We start from the raw sequence: 15,494 nt of genomic DNA, 5'->3' as shown, positions 1-15,494 counted from the left end.
TTTTAATCACAGTTTCAATTTCCTTACTTGTGATTGGTCTATTCATATTTTCTATTTCTTCCTGGTTCAGTCTTGGAAGGTTATACCTTTCTAAGAATTTGTCCATTTCTTCCAGGTTGTCCATTTTTTTGGCATACAGTTGCTTGTAGTAGTCTCTTAGGATACGTTGTATTTCTGCAGTGTCTGTTGTAACTTCTCCTTTTTCATTTCTAATTTTATTGATTTGAATCCTCTCCCTCTTTTTCTTTTTTTTTTTTTAATTTATTTATTTACTTATGGCTGTGTTGGGTCCTTGTTGTTGCGTGTGGGCTTTCCCTAGTTGCAGTGACCAGGGACCACTCCTCATTGCAGTGCGTGGGCTTCTCACTGTGGTGGCTTCTCTTGTTGAGGAGCACGGGCTCTAGGTATGCGGGCCTCAGTAGTTGTGGTGCATGGGCTTAGCTGCTCCGTGGCATGTGGGATCATCCCGGACCAGGGCTCAAACCTGTGTGCCCTGCACTGGCAGGTGGACTTCCAAGCACTGCATCATCAGGGAAGTCCCTCCCTCTTTTTCTTGATGGGTCTGGCTAATGGTTTGTCAATTTTGTTTATCTTCTCAAAGAACCAGCTTTTAGTTTTATTGATCTTTGCTATTCTTTTCTTTGTTTCTATTTCATTTATTTGTGCTCTGATCTTTATGATTTCTTTCCTTCTACTAACTTCAGGTTTTGTTTGTTCTTCTTTCCCTAGTTCCTTTAGGTGTAAGGTTAGAATGTTTATTTGAGATTTTTCTTGTTTCTTTAGGTACGCTTGTATTGCTGTAATCTTCCCTCTTAGAACTGCTTTTGCTGCATCCCATAGGTTTTGGATCCTCGTGTTTTCACTGTCATTTGTCTCTAGGTATTTTTTGATTTCCTCTTTGATTTCTTCAGTGATCTCTTGATTATTGTTTAGCCTCCATGTGTTTGTGTTTTTTACATTTTTTTCCCCAGTAATTGATTTCTAATCTCATAGCGTTGTGGTCAGAAAAAATGCTTGATATGATTTCAATTTTCTTAAATTTACTGAGTGTTGATTCGTGACCCAAGATGTGATCTATCCTGGAGAATGTTCCATGCACACTTGAGAAGAAAGTGTAATCTGCTGTTTTTGGATGGAATGTCCTATAAATATCAGTTAAATCTATCTGGTCTGTTGTGTCATTTAAAGCTTGTGTTTTCTTATTAATTTTCTGCTTGGATGATCTGTTGTACACTCATTGGTGTAAGTGAGGTGTTAAAGTCCCCCAGTATTATTGTGTTACTGTCAATTTCCTCTTTTATAGCTGTTAGCAGTTGCCTTATGTATTAAGGTGCTCCTATGTTTGGTGCATATATATTTATAATTGTTATATCTTCTTCTTGGATTGATCCCTTGATCATTATGTAGTGTCCTTCTTTGTCTCTTGTAATAGTCTTTCTTTTAAAGTCTATTTTGTCTGATATGAGAATTGTTACTCCAGCTTTCTTTTGATTTCCATTTGCATGGAATATCTTTTTCCATCCCCCCACTTTCAGTCTGTATGTGTCCCTAGGTCTGAAGTTTGTCTCTTGTAGACAGCATATATATGGGTCTTGTTTTTGTATCCATTCAGGAAGCCTTTGTCTTTTGGTTGGAGCATTTAATCCGTTCTCGTTTAAGGTAATTATCAGTACCTATGTTCCTGTTACCATTTTCTTAATTGTTTTGGGTTTGTTTTTTTAGATCCTTTTTTTCTCTTGTGTTTCCCACTTAGAGAAATTCCTTTAGCATTTGTTGTAGAGCTGATTTGGTGGTGCTGAATTCTCTTAGCTTTTGCTTGTCTGTAAAGCTTTTGATTTCTCCATCGAATCTGAATGAGATCATTGCTGGGTAAAGTAATCTTGGTTGTAGTTTCTTCCCTTTCATCACTTTAAATATGTCATGCCACTCCCTTCTGGCTGAGTTTCTGCTGAGAAATCAGCTGTTAACCTTATGGGAGTTCCCTTGTATGTTATTTGTCAATTTTCCCTTGCTACTTTCAGTAATTTTTCTTTGTCTTTAATTTTGCCAGCTTTATTACTATGTGCCTCGGTGTCTTTCTCCTTGGGTTTATCCTGCGTGGGACTCTCTGCACTTCCAGGACTTGGGGTGGCAATTTCCTCTCCAATGTTACAGAAGTTTTCGACTATAATCTCTTCAAGTATTTTCTCTGGACCTTTCTCTCTTCTCCTCTGGGATCGCTATAATGCGAATGTTGTTGCATTTAATGTTGTCTCAGTGGTCTTGTAGACTGTCTTCATTTCTTTTCATTCTTTTTTCTTCTGTTCTGCGGCAGTGGATTCCACCGTTCTGTCTTCCAGGTCACTTATCTGTTCTTCTGCCTCAGTTAATCTGCTATTGATTCCTTCTAGTGTATTTTTCATTTCAGTTATTGTATTATTCATCTCTGTATGTTTGTTCTTTAATTCTTCGAGGTCTTTGTTAAATATTTCTTGCATCTTCTCGATCTTTGCCTCCATTCTTTTTCCGAGGTCCTGGATCATCTTCACTATCATTATTCTGAATTCTTTTTCTGGAAGGTTGCCTATCTCCACTTCATCTAGTTGTTTTTCTGGGGTTTTATCTTGTTCCTTCATCTGGTACATAGCCCTCTGCCTTTTCATCTTGTCTATCTTTCTGTGAATGTGGTTTTTGTTCCACAGGCTGCAGGATTGTAGTTCTTCTTGCTTCTGCTGTCTGTCCTCTGGTGGAAGAGGCTATCTAAGAGGCTTGTGCAAGTTTCCTGATGGAGGGACTGCTGGTGGGTAGAGCTGGGTGTTTCTCTGGTGAGCAGAGCCCAGTAAAACTTTAATCTGCTTGTTTGCTGACTGGTAGGGCTGGGTTCCCTCCCTGTTGGTTGTTTTGCATAAGGCGACCCAACACTGGAGCCCTGGCTCTTTGAGTGGAGCTAATGGCAGACTTTGGGAGGGCTCACGCCACAGAGTACTTCCCAGAACGTCTGATGCCAGTGTCCTTGTCCCTTGGTGAGCTGCAGCTGCCTCCAGGCTCTGCAGGAGACCCTCCAACACTAGCAGGTATGTCTGGTTCGGTCTCCTATGGGGTCACTGCTCCTTCCCCCGAGTCTCGATGTGCACGCTATTTTGCGTGTGCCCTCCTAGAGTGGAGTCTCTGTTTCCCCCAATCCTGTTGAAGTCCTGCAGTCAAATCCCACTAGCCTTCAAAGTCTGATTCTCTAGGAATTCCACCTCCTGTTGCCGGACTCCCAGGTTGGGAAGCCTGACATGGGACTCAGAACCTTCACTCCAGTGGGTGGACTTATGTGGTATAAGTGTTCTCCAGTCTGTGAGTCACCCACCCAGCAGTTATGGGATTTGATTTTGTTTTGATTGCACCCCTCCTACCATCTCACTGCAGCTTCTCCTTTGTCTTTGGATGTGGGGTATCTTTTTTGGTGAGTTCCGGTGTCTTCCTGTCGATGATTGTTCAGCAGTTAGTTTTGATTCCAGTGCTCTCGCAAGAGGGAGTGAGAGCACGTCCTTCTATTCTTGCATCTTGAACCAATCTCCACCAATTTTACTTTAAAAAAAAAATATGGGTGGGCTGGGGAATTGCCACACAGGGTGGAAAGAAGCATAAGAGTGGCTCAGGTAGTTTCAACAATCCTCAGAGAAGTTCTTAGAGACTCTAGTCCAACCAGGTCATCATTACCATTCTGGGTCTGGCAGAAAAACCACAGTACCCAGATAGAAGGCATGCTACTCGCCACTTCTTGTCACAGCTTGTTGATGAAGTGGCAGGAACGATTACCTGGGCATCCCAGCTATCCCAACAGCACTTCTCCAAGAGGAGAATTCCAAACTTTAGGCCTTCAGCCACCAGGCTAGCCCTGAATCTCTGTGAAGGGGCACTGCCCCACCTGGACTTCCAAAGCTCTCAAGCTTTATTCAAAAATAACACACCAGTGAACATCTTAAGCCCCCTCGAGGTGCTATGGACCCTCCTTTGAGAATCAGGGGCCTGGGAAGAAACCAATGAGTTAGCAGAAGCCAGGGCGACTACCAGATGAGTCCCCCCTTCCCTGGGCTGGGTCAGTTCCAAGCAATGGAGTCACAGAGACATCAGAAACTGTAGTCTGTAATGATAGTTCATCCTGCTTAGCCCAAGACTTCGGTCCCCTATTGTCCAGCACAGCCCTGAGGTACCTGTACACCGGCAGCTGTACAAAGATGGCTCAGACAGTTGCCTTCCCTTTGTTGGAAGGTTTCACAGCGGCCTCCAGGTGGACCCCAAAGCCACCATCTTCACCATCCACAAGTTCACTGCACAAAGAGCTCACAGCCTTTCAAATAGGTATAAAAACTGCACCACTGTTTTAGTGTTTGCATTAAGAAAACAATAAACAATGGCTATCTTATTATAATATATTGAATATACTTTTTAAGCTACACATATGATCCCTGCCAGACTGTAATGCCGCACACACACCCTTTCCACTACCCATAAGGCAGATGGGTAGCTATTGACAATTTTAGTATTTAGAAATTCTTTTTGATAGTCTTTTTTTTAATTTTTAAAATTATTTATTTATTTACTATTTCTGGCTGCGTTGGGTCTTCGTTGCTGTGCGCGGGCTTTCTCTAGTTGCGGTGAGCAGGCGCTGCTCTTCATTGCGGAGCACAGGCTGTATGTGTTTGGGCTTCAGTAGTTGTGATGCACGGGTTTCTCATTCTGGTGGTTTTTCTTGTTGTGGAGCATGGGCTCTAGGCACATGGGCTTCAGTAGTTGTGGCAGTTGGCTCAGTAGTTGGTGGCGCATGGGCTTAGTTGCTCTGTGGCAGGTGGGATCTCCCCAGACCAGGGCTTGAACCCATGTCCCCTGCATTGGCAGGTGGATTCTTAACCACTGCGCCATCAGGGAAGCCCCTTGATAGTGTCTTGCTCTAATTTAAGTGCACTTAAAAAAATTCTGCCATCAGGAAGGTAACAGTTGCTACCTACATTTTGTTAAGCTTGTGTGCTGCAAATACATAGAATACAATAACGATGCTCTTGGTCCTTCATATACATTTTATTCATATACATTGCCCTACAAGAGTTATATGATACCTGGATGGCAAACTTCTATACATTATATAAGTGCTTCATGTCCTCAAAGCTTTTAAGTTACCTATAGAAAATTGACCAAGAAATAATTCTTATTTTAAGTAATTTTTCATTTGGTGGCATCAGTAAGTGATTTTTTAAAGATCAGTGTACTTTCTTAGTACCACTTTGAGCAATACTGTCCGATTTCTGCATGCAGTACTCCTTGCTTATGTTCATATAATCATCCATAAGACATAGTAATTTGAAATGAGTTACTAAGTATTCTTTGTCTGGATGCATCTAAAAACAGAAATAGATATCCATAGACCTGGTGAAAGCTGAAGTAGAGTTTGTATAGATATTACAAATACAAATCATCTTGGCATATTTCAGTACTTGTTTACCATTATTTTGACTGCCCATAACAGTTTTGCTATTCATTTCTATATTTGTTGTTGTCATCAGTAGGTTGGTCTCTGAACATTAGAAATTTTTATTGTGTCAGTAGTTTAGGCCATATTTTCCATTTTTATTACTTTCTACTATATTCTTTTTTAAGACCCAATTTAATGTCTACTCTTGACTTCTGAGGGTCTATGTTAATTTAAATTTAGTTAATCAGCTATCTTAGAAACTATTGGATTAATTTGCCTTGAAAAAAATCACAAAACCTTGTTCATATTTACAACTTAACTTTTCAGAGCCACAATCCTTTGGCCTCAGAGAGGGGCTTTCTCCTGTCATTCCAGTTGTCTGTATGTATCCTCTTTCTTAAGCAGTTTTCTAGCAAATCTCTGGTGGCATGAAACAAGACTTCAAGGCTACTTTCTTGCTTTAGCACCCTTAAACTTAGTTAAAATTAGTTGCCTTCAATTCTTTATCTGTAAATTATATATTTGTGTATTATGTTATTTTTTATTTTTCTCATTGAGAATTGTTATTTTTGGAACCTCCATAGAGACAGAACATGAAACAACCTGAATTGTCTGCAAAATAGATCATAGATGATCAAGTGTTTGACTAATTTTAAACGATTAAGCAGAGAAGAGTATGTATATTCATGTCTATCAGAAGTACAAAAAACTACCACCTCTTCGGTAACGTTTTGCCGTTATCAATCTGCCATCATTTGAGAACTTTCCCTTTTTTGCACCCAGTGTATCATCAGTGATGTTCTTAAGTGCTTGAGGAACTATGGATTTTATAGCTGATAGACATGTGGTATCTACATATTTTCTCCCTATCTTTACTCTTTTTTATTTTCTTTGCTTGACCCAGGAATAAATAGGAATAAAAGTGGTAAATCACACCAGTTAGACAATGTTTGTTTTTTTTAAATGATACCAAAAACATCAAAGAAAAAGTAAATTGGACTTTATAAAAATTTAAAACTTTTGTGGTTCAACGGACACTATGAGGAAAGTGAAAAGGCAATCCACAGAATGGGAGAAAATATTTACAAATAATATATGTGATAAGCATCTGCTATTCAGATTGTGCAAAGGACTCTTACAATTCAACAATAAAAAGGTAACCCAGTTAAAAACTGAGCAAAGTATCTGAGTAGGTATTCCTCCAAAGAAGATATACAAATGGTCAAAAAGCATATGAAAAGATGTTAACATCATTAGTCATAAAGAAATGCAAACAAAGCCACTTCACAGCCACTAGCATAACATGAAAAAGACAGACAGTAAAAAGTGTTGGTTAGCATGTGCAAAAATTGGAACCTTCATACACTGCTAGTGGGGTAAAATGATGTACTCTCTTTGGGAAAGTTTGGCAGTTCCTCGAAAAGTTAAATACAGAGTTACCATATGACCCAGCAGTTCCTCTCTCTTTTTTTTTGAATTTTCATAGGGATTCCCTTGGTGGGAGGGATTGCCCTATCACAGCAAGTGAGCAAAGACCCGATGACCATCTGGCAGGGATTGTAGAGAGAAGATTCATGCCAGGATGGAACTGCTGACCTCCAAAATCCCTTCTGGCCCTGGAATATGCAGTGACACCAGTTAACAGAGATGCCTGGGTTTACCCAACAGCCAAGGTGGTCAATGTGACGTTTTGGCTCAGGACTACTGGGCTCATGACATCATTCCACAGGCTCTGCTGCCCTCTGTCCAACTTGGACACCTTTGGTCGCCTGGGGTGGCCTGTGCACTCCCCAAGAGCTTGAGAGCCCTTAGGAGCTCTGTGGTCCTGCTTTGCAAATTGGATTAGGCTAAGATTCTGTACTGTGGGAAGGTGCCAAGAAGCCATCAAAGGGGATTGGTTGCAGGACCCCCTGATTACCTTAATCCACTAATGCTCAAGTCCCTTGCAGTTGGCCCTCTGTATAGGCAGGTTCCACACCTGGATGGATTCAACTTGGATCTATGGTTCATTGAATCTGTGGTTGCAGAACCTGCAGATACAGAGGGCCAACTGTATACCCAAGAGATTGAGAACATAGGTCTACACAAAAATTGTACATAATGTTCCTAGCAACTTTATTAATAATAGCCAAACAATGAGAACAACCCATATGTCCATCAGTTGATGAATGGATTAACAAAATGTGGTATATCCATACATTTACTATTGTTTAGCCATGTAAAGGAGTGAAGTACTGGTACATTCTACAGCGTGGGTGAACCATGAAAACTTTATGCTAAGTGAAAGAATCCAGACACTAAAGACCGCATATTATATGATCCCATTTATATATGAAATATCCAGAATAGGAAAATCCATAGAAAGACAAAGTAGATTAGTGGTTACCAGTGGGTGGAGGTGGGGAAATGGGGAGTGAGTGCTAATATGTATGGGGTTTCTTCTTGGTGTAATGAAATGAAAATTAGTGATGATGGTTGCACATCTTTGTGAATATACTGAATTGTACACTTTATTTTTTTAAATTAATTTATTTATTTTGGGCTAAGTTGGGTCTTCGTTGCTTCGCACGGGCTTTCCCTAGTAGCAGTGAGTGGGAGCTATTCTTCATTGTAGTGTGCGGGCTTCTCATTGCAGTGGCTTCTCGTTGCAGAGCACAGGCTCTAGGCACGTGAGCTCAGTAGTTGTGGCTCATGGGCTTAGTTGCTCCACACCATGTGGGATCTTCCTGGACCAGGGATCGAACCCCTGTCCCCTGCATTGGCAAGCGGATTCTCAACCACTGCGCCACCAAGGAAGTCCTAATTGTACCCTTTAAAAGGGTGAAGTCTGTGGTGTATGAATTATATTTCAATATTTAAAAAAAGCACACCAGTTGTCATTTTAATTCATAAATTGTGTGAAGGGATTTCAAGTGTCTCTGGAAAATTTAAGAGTTTTAGAGCTAGGCATAAATTATATTGGTACCTTTACAAGAGTCTATTAGATTAAGACACTTAAATTTAGCTGTTCAAGCTTTTTTCCTAGAGTAATGTTAAAAAACAAAATGTACTTAATTAAGAAAAATGAACAAATAGAAAATAATGAAAAGCTGTCTTTTTTTATATTGCTAATGTGTGCATTTTTATAAAATACAAATTTTCTTTTTAGTTAGAAGTTCTCACACTTTTAGTGTTTAAGAGTTTGTTAGAAATGCAGATACCAGGATCCCACACCATACTTGTTAACATTGATTCTGGGTATCTGGGGATTAGGCCCTAGAATAATTTTCTAACAAACTTCCTAGGTGATCCTGAGGTAGATGAGTTTCATATCTCTTGCCATATTTGGATTATTTTAGTTTTGCATTTATTTTGAAAGGCAAGTAATGATTAAGAGGAAAGAAAAACTCTAACTTTGCTGAGGGTTAGTTCACAGGTACTTTGGAAACCTTATTATGAGTAGAGTTGAGAGATCCTTGTGGTTCTAACACTGGCTTGACCCTTTGCCAGTGAGGAGTGACATTGTTGTGATCCTGAATTATCTATTTGTTGTTATTTTTTTTCCTGTGTATGGATTTCTTGGTTTATCTTTTATTTGCCTTCATGAATGCTACCTTGGCAACATAATAACCAGTGATATATGAACAGTGTTAGAAAACAAAGCCAAGAAGTCCAGCATATCTTCCTGGAGTTAATAACAGTGCAGCTGAAGATGTTATTCACAAAGAAAGTGGCACTTCTCATTTATCATCAGAGCATATGCTATGAGTTATGTTTCTAGTAATGGTGACAGTTTTGGAGGATTTTTGTTTTGTCTTTTGTTTGAACCATTTTCAACATAATTCCCTTTTCAACTAAAGCATGGGTATGTGACTCTCTTTACTGAGATCAGAGACATGTCTTTGACTATGAAATGTTGTTTTCTAAGTGTGAAACCTTAGGATTGGACCAATAACGTAACACTCATTACTGCCATCTTCTATCCATTTTAACCAACCAACAACCATTGTTTTTCTAATACAAACTTGATATTTAAATTTTTAGCTTCTGGTGATATTTCTAATTATGGGATTTTTGTATATAGGCATTTACAATGATTTTTGATCCAATATTTACTTTTTTATGTAGTGATTTTCTATTAGTATATTTTGTTAATTGGTAAATTAATATATAAAATTGTTAGTAGTATATAATTAATAAGAATGGCTGAGAAATTATTTTAGTGAATTTTTATTCTGAATCTAGCATATTATTTTATTCAAGTGATCATTAAGATACTAGTTATATTTTTTAACATTATTGTCATTCTATTTGAAGACATTTGTGGTCTTGCTTTCATCAGATGGCAGTGTTTTTCCTGCATTACACATGTAATGTATATGGCAAGTTTTTCCTACACTACATGTATGTTAAAATTACCTTTAGATTGTGACTGTCAGTTCTCTTCACCAGAGCTCCTGTGACTCTTTCTTCCATGTCTATAAGGCAGCCTAATGGCTTTGCTCAAAACCAGTTTCCCTGTCTCTGATGGTCGCATGCAAGTTGCCTGGTCTGCTCTTGATATTTCCCAGCGTTCCACATCTTGAAGTTATTTTTAGTATCTGGACTTCCTTTTTAGAAAATTGATCTGGGGAGTTTACATTCTTTAGACAATTAAGATTTTTGAAATTATAGCATTTTAAAAAATAATAAAAGCCATTAATAAAAGTGTGTTTTATTTTTGTCTGGAAATGTGATGATTTTGCTCAGGCACAGAAGAAATAGAGGTTGTGAAGGGATATGACCAATTTATAAATGCAGCAGTTTTTATTGTGTACCTTTTACAGATTGCTGTCCAGTCAAGCAGAGGACAGTTAATGAGAAAAAAAATTCATAATATTCCCTACCTTGATGGGAGGACCAGTGTTCATTGGAGTTCAAAAACCAAACTGGGCAGGTTGCCTATTGTCAATCATTTATACATGAGAAGTGTGGAATTGTGCTAATAATAACATGTTTTGTTACTTCTAATGATTGACATGATTTTTGACTGCTATTCAGAATGATGACAAGATATGGGAAATTTAGGAAATATGGACTTAAGATTTTTGAATTCAGGTGATTGTCAAGTACCAATACAGAGTCTACCTGGTATACTCAATTGGGGCCAACAGGGATCAGGCACTTATAAATTCATATAGAGCAAAAATTTTAAACAGATATGAGAGACTTCCAGCTCCTGTTAAGAGGGTCGTTGGTTTACAATCATGATTAATTACTTACATTATTTACAATGTATTATATTATAAAACCTGACATGATCTCCTAAATGGACACGTGTAATATGGAAAATTGGAGATCTTACAGAGACTTGAAGTACTGTTTGTTTCTTTAAGGAATATGACTTTCTCCTCTCCCACTTCTAAAATTAAAACAATCCTCTGTTTCTAAAGATTTTAAATCAGGTCCCAGTTTGCATCAGCTGCTACATAGTATAGGGATTCTTAATTTACTTGGTAGACGTGTTTACTGCATACTGTATAGTTTATGAGTATTACCCTAAATGGTTAATTATGGACCCGGGAATCCATGTGTAGAACATTTGCATGAACTAGTATAGTTGCTCTATTGTTTGCATATTGGTGGACTCTATTAAAATACTTCACACTAAAGTGTTTAAAGCACTTTTACTAAAGGTAACAATGTTTCTGCTTAAAAGTGTAATGACATTTAACAGCAACTTTAACCAATAAAAAGCTGCAGTTCCTAAACAGATTTTATTCCTACTAAAATACTTACAGTAGTAGTATTTAAGGTATGAAATTTACAAATCATCACCAAAGAATGCATAACAATAATAACCTAAATTTGTTTAATATTTAACATATTATAAATAGCTTTCACTTATTAGTCATTGGAGCCTCATAATGTGCTTGGGAGGCTGATAGTGAAGATATTTCTAGATTTCTAGAAATTCAGGAAGGCTGATAGGCATGGTCACACAACTAATAAGAAGAAGTAAAATTGTTCTTCTTGCAGATGATATTATCTTATTTATAGACACCCTAAAGACTCCACACACACAAAAAAAACTGTTAGAACTAATAAATGAATTCAGTAAATTTGCAGAAAACAAAATTAACATACCAAAATTCGTTGCTTTTCTATACACTGACAATGAACTATTTGAAAGGAATAGGAAATTAGGAAAACAATCCCATTTATAATAGTGCTAAAAAGAATAAAATACTTAAGAATAAATTTAATTAAGGAGATGAAAAACTTACACACTGAAAACTACAAAACACTGATGAAAGAAATTAGACACAAAAAAATGGCATGTACGTAGATTGGAAGACTTAATGTTATTAAAATGTCCACACTACCGAAAATTATCTACAGATTCATTGCAATCTCTATCAAAAATCCCAACATCATACAGAAATAGAAAAACAATTCTAAATTCATATGAACAACAAAAGACCTTGAATAGCCAAACAATCTTGAGAAAGGACAAAGTTGGAAGCATCACACTTCATGATTTTAAAATATATTATAAAACTACAGTAATTAAAACAGTGTGGTACTGGAATAAAAACAGACATTTAGACCAGTGGAACAGAGTAGAGAGCTCAGAAATAAATCCATGTATATATGGTCAGCTGATCTTCAACAAAGTTACCAAGATTATTCAATAGGGGAAGAGTAGTCTCTTAAATAAATGATGTTGGAAAAACAATATCTACATGCAAAAGAATGAAATTGAACTCTCATCTTACATCATATATAAAAATCAATTCAAAATGGATTAAGAACTATACTCCAATAAAAAATGGACTAAAGACTTAAATGTAAGACCTGAAGCTGTAAAACTCCTAGATAGTAACATAGAGGAAAGCTTCAGGACACTGATCTTGGCAGAGGTTTCATGGATATGACACCAAAAGCACAGGCAACAAAAATAAATAGACAAGGGAGACTATTTCATACTAAAAAGCTTCTGCACAGCAAAGGAAATAGTCAACAAAATGAAAAGGTAACCTATGGAATGAGAGAAGATACTTTCCAACTATATGTCAGATAAGGAGTTAATCTAAAATATGTAAGGAACTCCTACAACTCAATAGCAAAAAAATCTAATAACCTGATTTTAAAATGGGCTAAAGGCTAGAATAGATGTTTCTCCAAGGAATACTTCCCACTAACAAATGGCCAATAGGTGTATAGAAAGATGCTCAAAGTCACTACTCATCAGGGAAATGCAAATCAAACTACAGTGAGGTATCATCTCACACCTGTTGGGATGGATATTATAAAAAAAAAAAAAAAAGACAGCAAGTGTTGGTTAGGATGTGGAGAAATTGGAACCCTTCTACACTGTTGGTAGGAAGGTAAAGTGGCTGCGAAAGTAGCAGAGCAGAAAGGGGTTTTGTTGTCTGGTGTGAATAGAATTGAAGAGTGGTTAACATTGGAGATAAACTGTCTCAGGAGATGAGTCCTACCTCGTTTCTGATATTGAATGTACCAGAAACTTTCTAACCTCTAGAATTTTGTATTTGTTCAGCTTATCTAGAATGCTCTTTCCTTAGTACTTCTCTGGCTAACTGATTTTTTTCCTTAAGTCTCCAGTCACATGCCTTTCCAGAGGAACCTTCCCTGCTCATTCTATTCAGAATTCTCAGTTACTCTATATCCATCACTTTGTAGCACTAGTCGCTATCTGACATTATCTTGTTGAATAATTTGTGTGTTAATGTCAGTCTTCCCACAAGAATGAGGATTTTGTCAGTGTTATTCACTGCTGTGTTCCCAGTTTTTAGCACAATCCCTGACATATATGGTAAGTCCTAAATGAATGTATATTGGAAGAATAAATGAATGAACTGGGGGTCAAAGGGTTTTGTGGGTGAGGAGAAGCAGTAACCAGAAGAGGACTGTCATCTGTTGAACACCTACTATGTGCCAGACGTTCATTGTTTTAGGCATTCTTTCAGATATTATTCTACCACTGTAGATATTATCCCTATTTTAAGGAAATTGAGGCTTAGTAAAAATAAGTAAAAATAACTTACCATTTTTTACAGTTGGCCTGGTAGGGGCCTTTTGAGTCTTAAAGAAATCCTGACTTAGAGATTATGGTAGACTGGGTTTTTGGTTCCACTGAGGAAGAATCTGTTCTCTTTCAGATCGAAAGTCTTCTGAGACAGTCTCAGATGTCAGTAAAGTAGGGAGAAGGAAAATACTACCAGACACTAGATAGAAGCCATGTTTCCAGAATCATTCGGGCCATTTGTTGGGCTTTGGGTTTTTATTGGTTTGGGTTTTACACCTAATAATCTTCTTTAATTGGAGAAAGATCAAAATTGAACTAATTTATTTAAAAGTTGTTTTTATGGGGCTTCCCTGGTGGCGCAGTGGTTGAGAGTCCGCCTGCCGATGCAGGGGACACGAGTTCGTGCCCTGGTCCAGGAAGATCCCACATGCCGCGCAGCGGCTGGGCCCGTGAGCCATGGCCGCTGAGCCTGCGCGTCTGGAGCCTGTGCTCCGCAACGGGAGAGGCCACAACAGAGAGAGGCCCGCATACCGCAAAATGAAAAAAAAAAAAAAAAAGTTGTTTTTATGAGTCTAAAACAGGGATCAGCAAACTATGGCCCAGGGGCCAAACCCAGCTTGCTGCCTGTTTTAGTAAATAAACTTTTTTTTGGAAAACAGCCAGAATGTTTATTTGTTTATATTGTCAATGTGTGCCTTTGGGCTACAATAGCAAAGTTGAGTAATTGTGATAGTGATCATATGGCAACGCCTAAAATATTTACTATCTGGTCTTTTATAGAAAACGTTTGCCAACCCCAATCTAAATCATAGCTCACAGTAACATAAACCAAAATAAAACCTATTCTTACAAAAAGTGAACAACCAAGAATCCACAAAAATCACAAGATTACAGTGATTAAATTTCTAACTGATCTTGAATATCTAGCCAAAGATTGGACAACCCTTAATTTCCTTTCCTGCTCTAAATCCCTGCTTTTTTTTTTTTTTTTTTTTTTGCGGTACGCGGGCCTCTCACTGTTGTGGCCTCTCCCGTTGCGGAGCACAGGCTCTGGACACGCAGGCTCAGTGGCCATGGCTCACGAGCCCAGCCGCTCCGCAGCATGTGGGATCTTCCCAGACCGGGGCACGAACCCATGTCCCCTGCATCGGCAGGCAGACTCTCAACCACTGCGCCACCAGGGAAGCCCTAAATCCCTGCTTTTTTAATTGTGTAACTGTTCATCCAGATCAGATCATTGTTCTCTTAGGAAGTGAACAAAATGATTCTTTCATTTTAATGTATCTTTTATACTGTGCTATCAAACAGAGAATTTACTACTGATTTCATTGAATCATATATGCTTTGCATTTCAAAACCCATCTCAAAATTATCTTTTCAAAGTAAACTTCCCTGAGTAATTTAGAACCATCATGTAAGAATAGCATTTCTGGTTTCATATACAAATATATTTAGCTAGAATAAGGACATAATTTATAAATATGCAAGGGAAGTGGAATATTTTGTTTAATTTTATGATCAACTGAAAGTAAATCAGAAATCATATATTTACTTTGGCAAAAACGACATAATGATGTTATCTTTCGTTGGCAGGCTCTTTGATTGCTCAGGGTCACATTGTAATATTAATAGGATCCTCAATCTAAGAGAACCTGGAGTATGTTATTTTGCTCTGCTATATATGAAATGCCATAAGCTCCTCTATATTTCTGTTAGGGATGATTATCTGGCTTCTGTGCGACCACTTTAGTTGACAGGTGGAAATGGGTGTAAGTGTGTTGAATAAGGGAAAGCATGAAAGGAGAGGAAGTTGAGGGCATTCCCTCATGAGACTCAGACAAAAAACTGGGTGCGAATAAGTGAATAATTTGTTTCCATTCCATCCCCACCTCCCTGCTTCTGAACACAGGCATCTAACACAGAAGAGACTCTGTAGATATGTTTAAATTTTATTTTAATTGAATTCCATTAGAGGAAAGAATATATACGGAAATACAGAAGAGAGTTAACAAGTTATTTTGGTTAATAGTGATCCAGTTTGACTAA

The 15,494-nt window shown here is 37.9% G+C and overlaps 1 protein-coding gene and 1 non-coding gene across 3 annotated transcripts in view; one reads left to right on the top strand and one right to left on the bottom strand.

Annotated features, from left to right (window-relative positions):
* Window positions 1-15,494, top strand: part of LRBA (LPS responsive beige-like anchor protein) — a 733,083-nt gene that overhangs the window by 617,836 nt on the left and 99,753 nt on the right. The window lies entirely within an intron of this gene.
* On the bottom strand, window positions 3,613-3,695 carry LOC132426370 (small nucleolar RNA ZL8). Its single transcript, XR_009519666.1, has one exon. It is a non-coding gene; the product is annotated as a small nucleolar RNA ZL8 (small nucleolar RNA).

The sequence above is a fragment of the Delphinus delphis genome, chromosome 5 (genome assembly GCF_949987515.2).
Source record: "Delphinus delphis chromosome 5, mDelDel1.2, whole genome shotgun sequence".
In the NCBI taxonomy this organism is placed as follows: Eukaryota; Metazoa; Chordata; class Mammalia; order Artiodactyla; family Delphinidae; genus Delphinus; species Delphinus delphis.
Note: the sequence above shows the minus strand (reverse complement) of the source record. Positions and strands in the feature narration are given on the sequence as shown.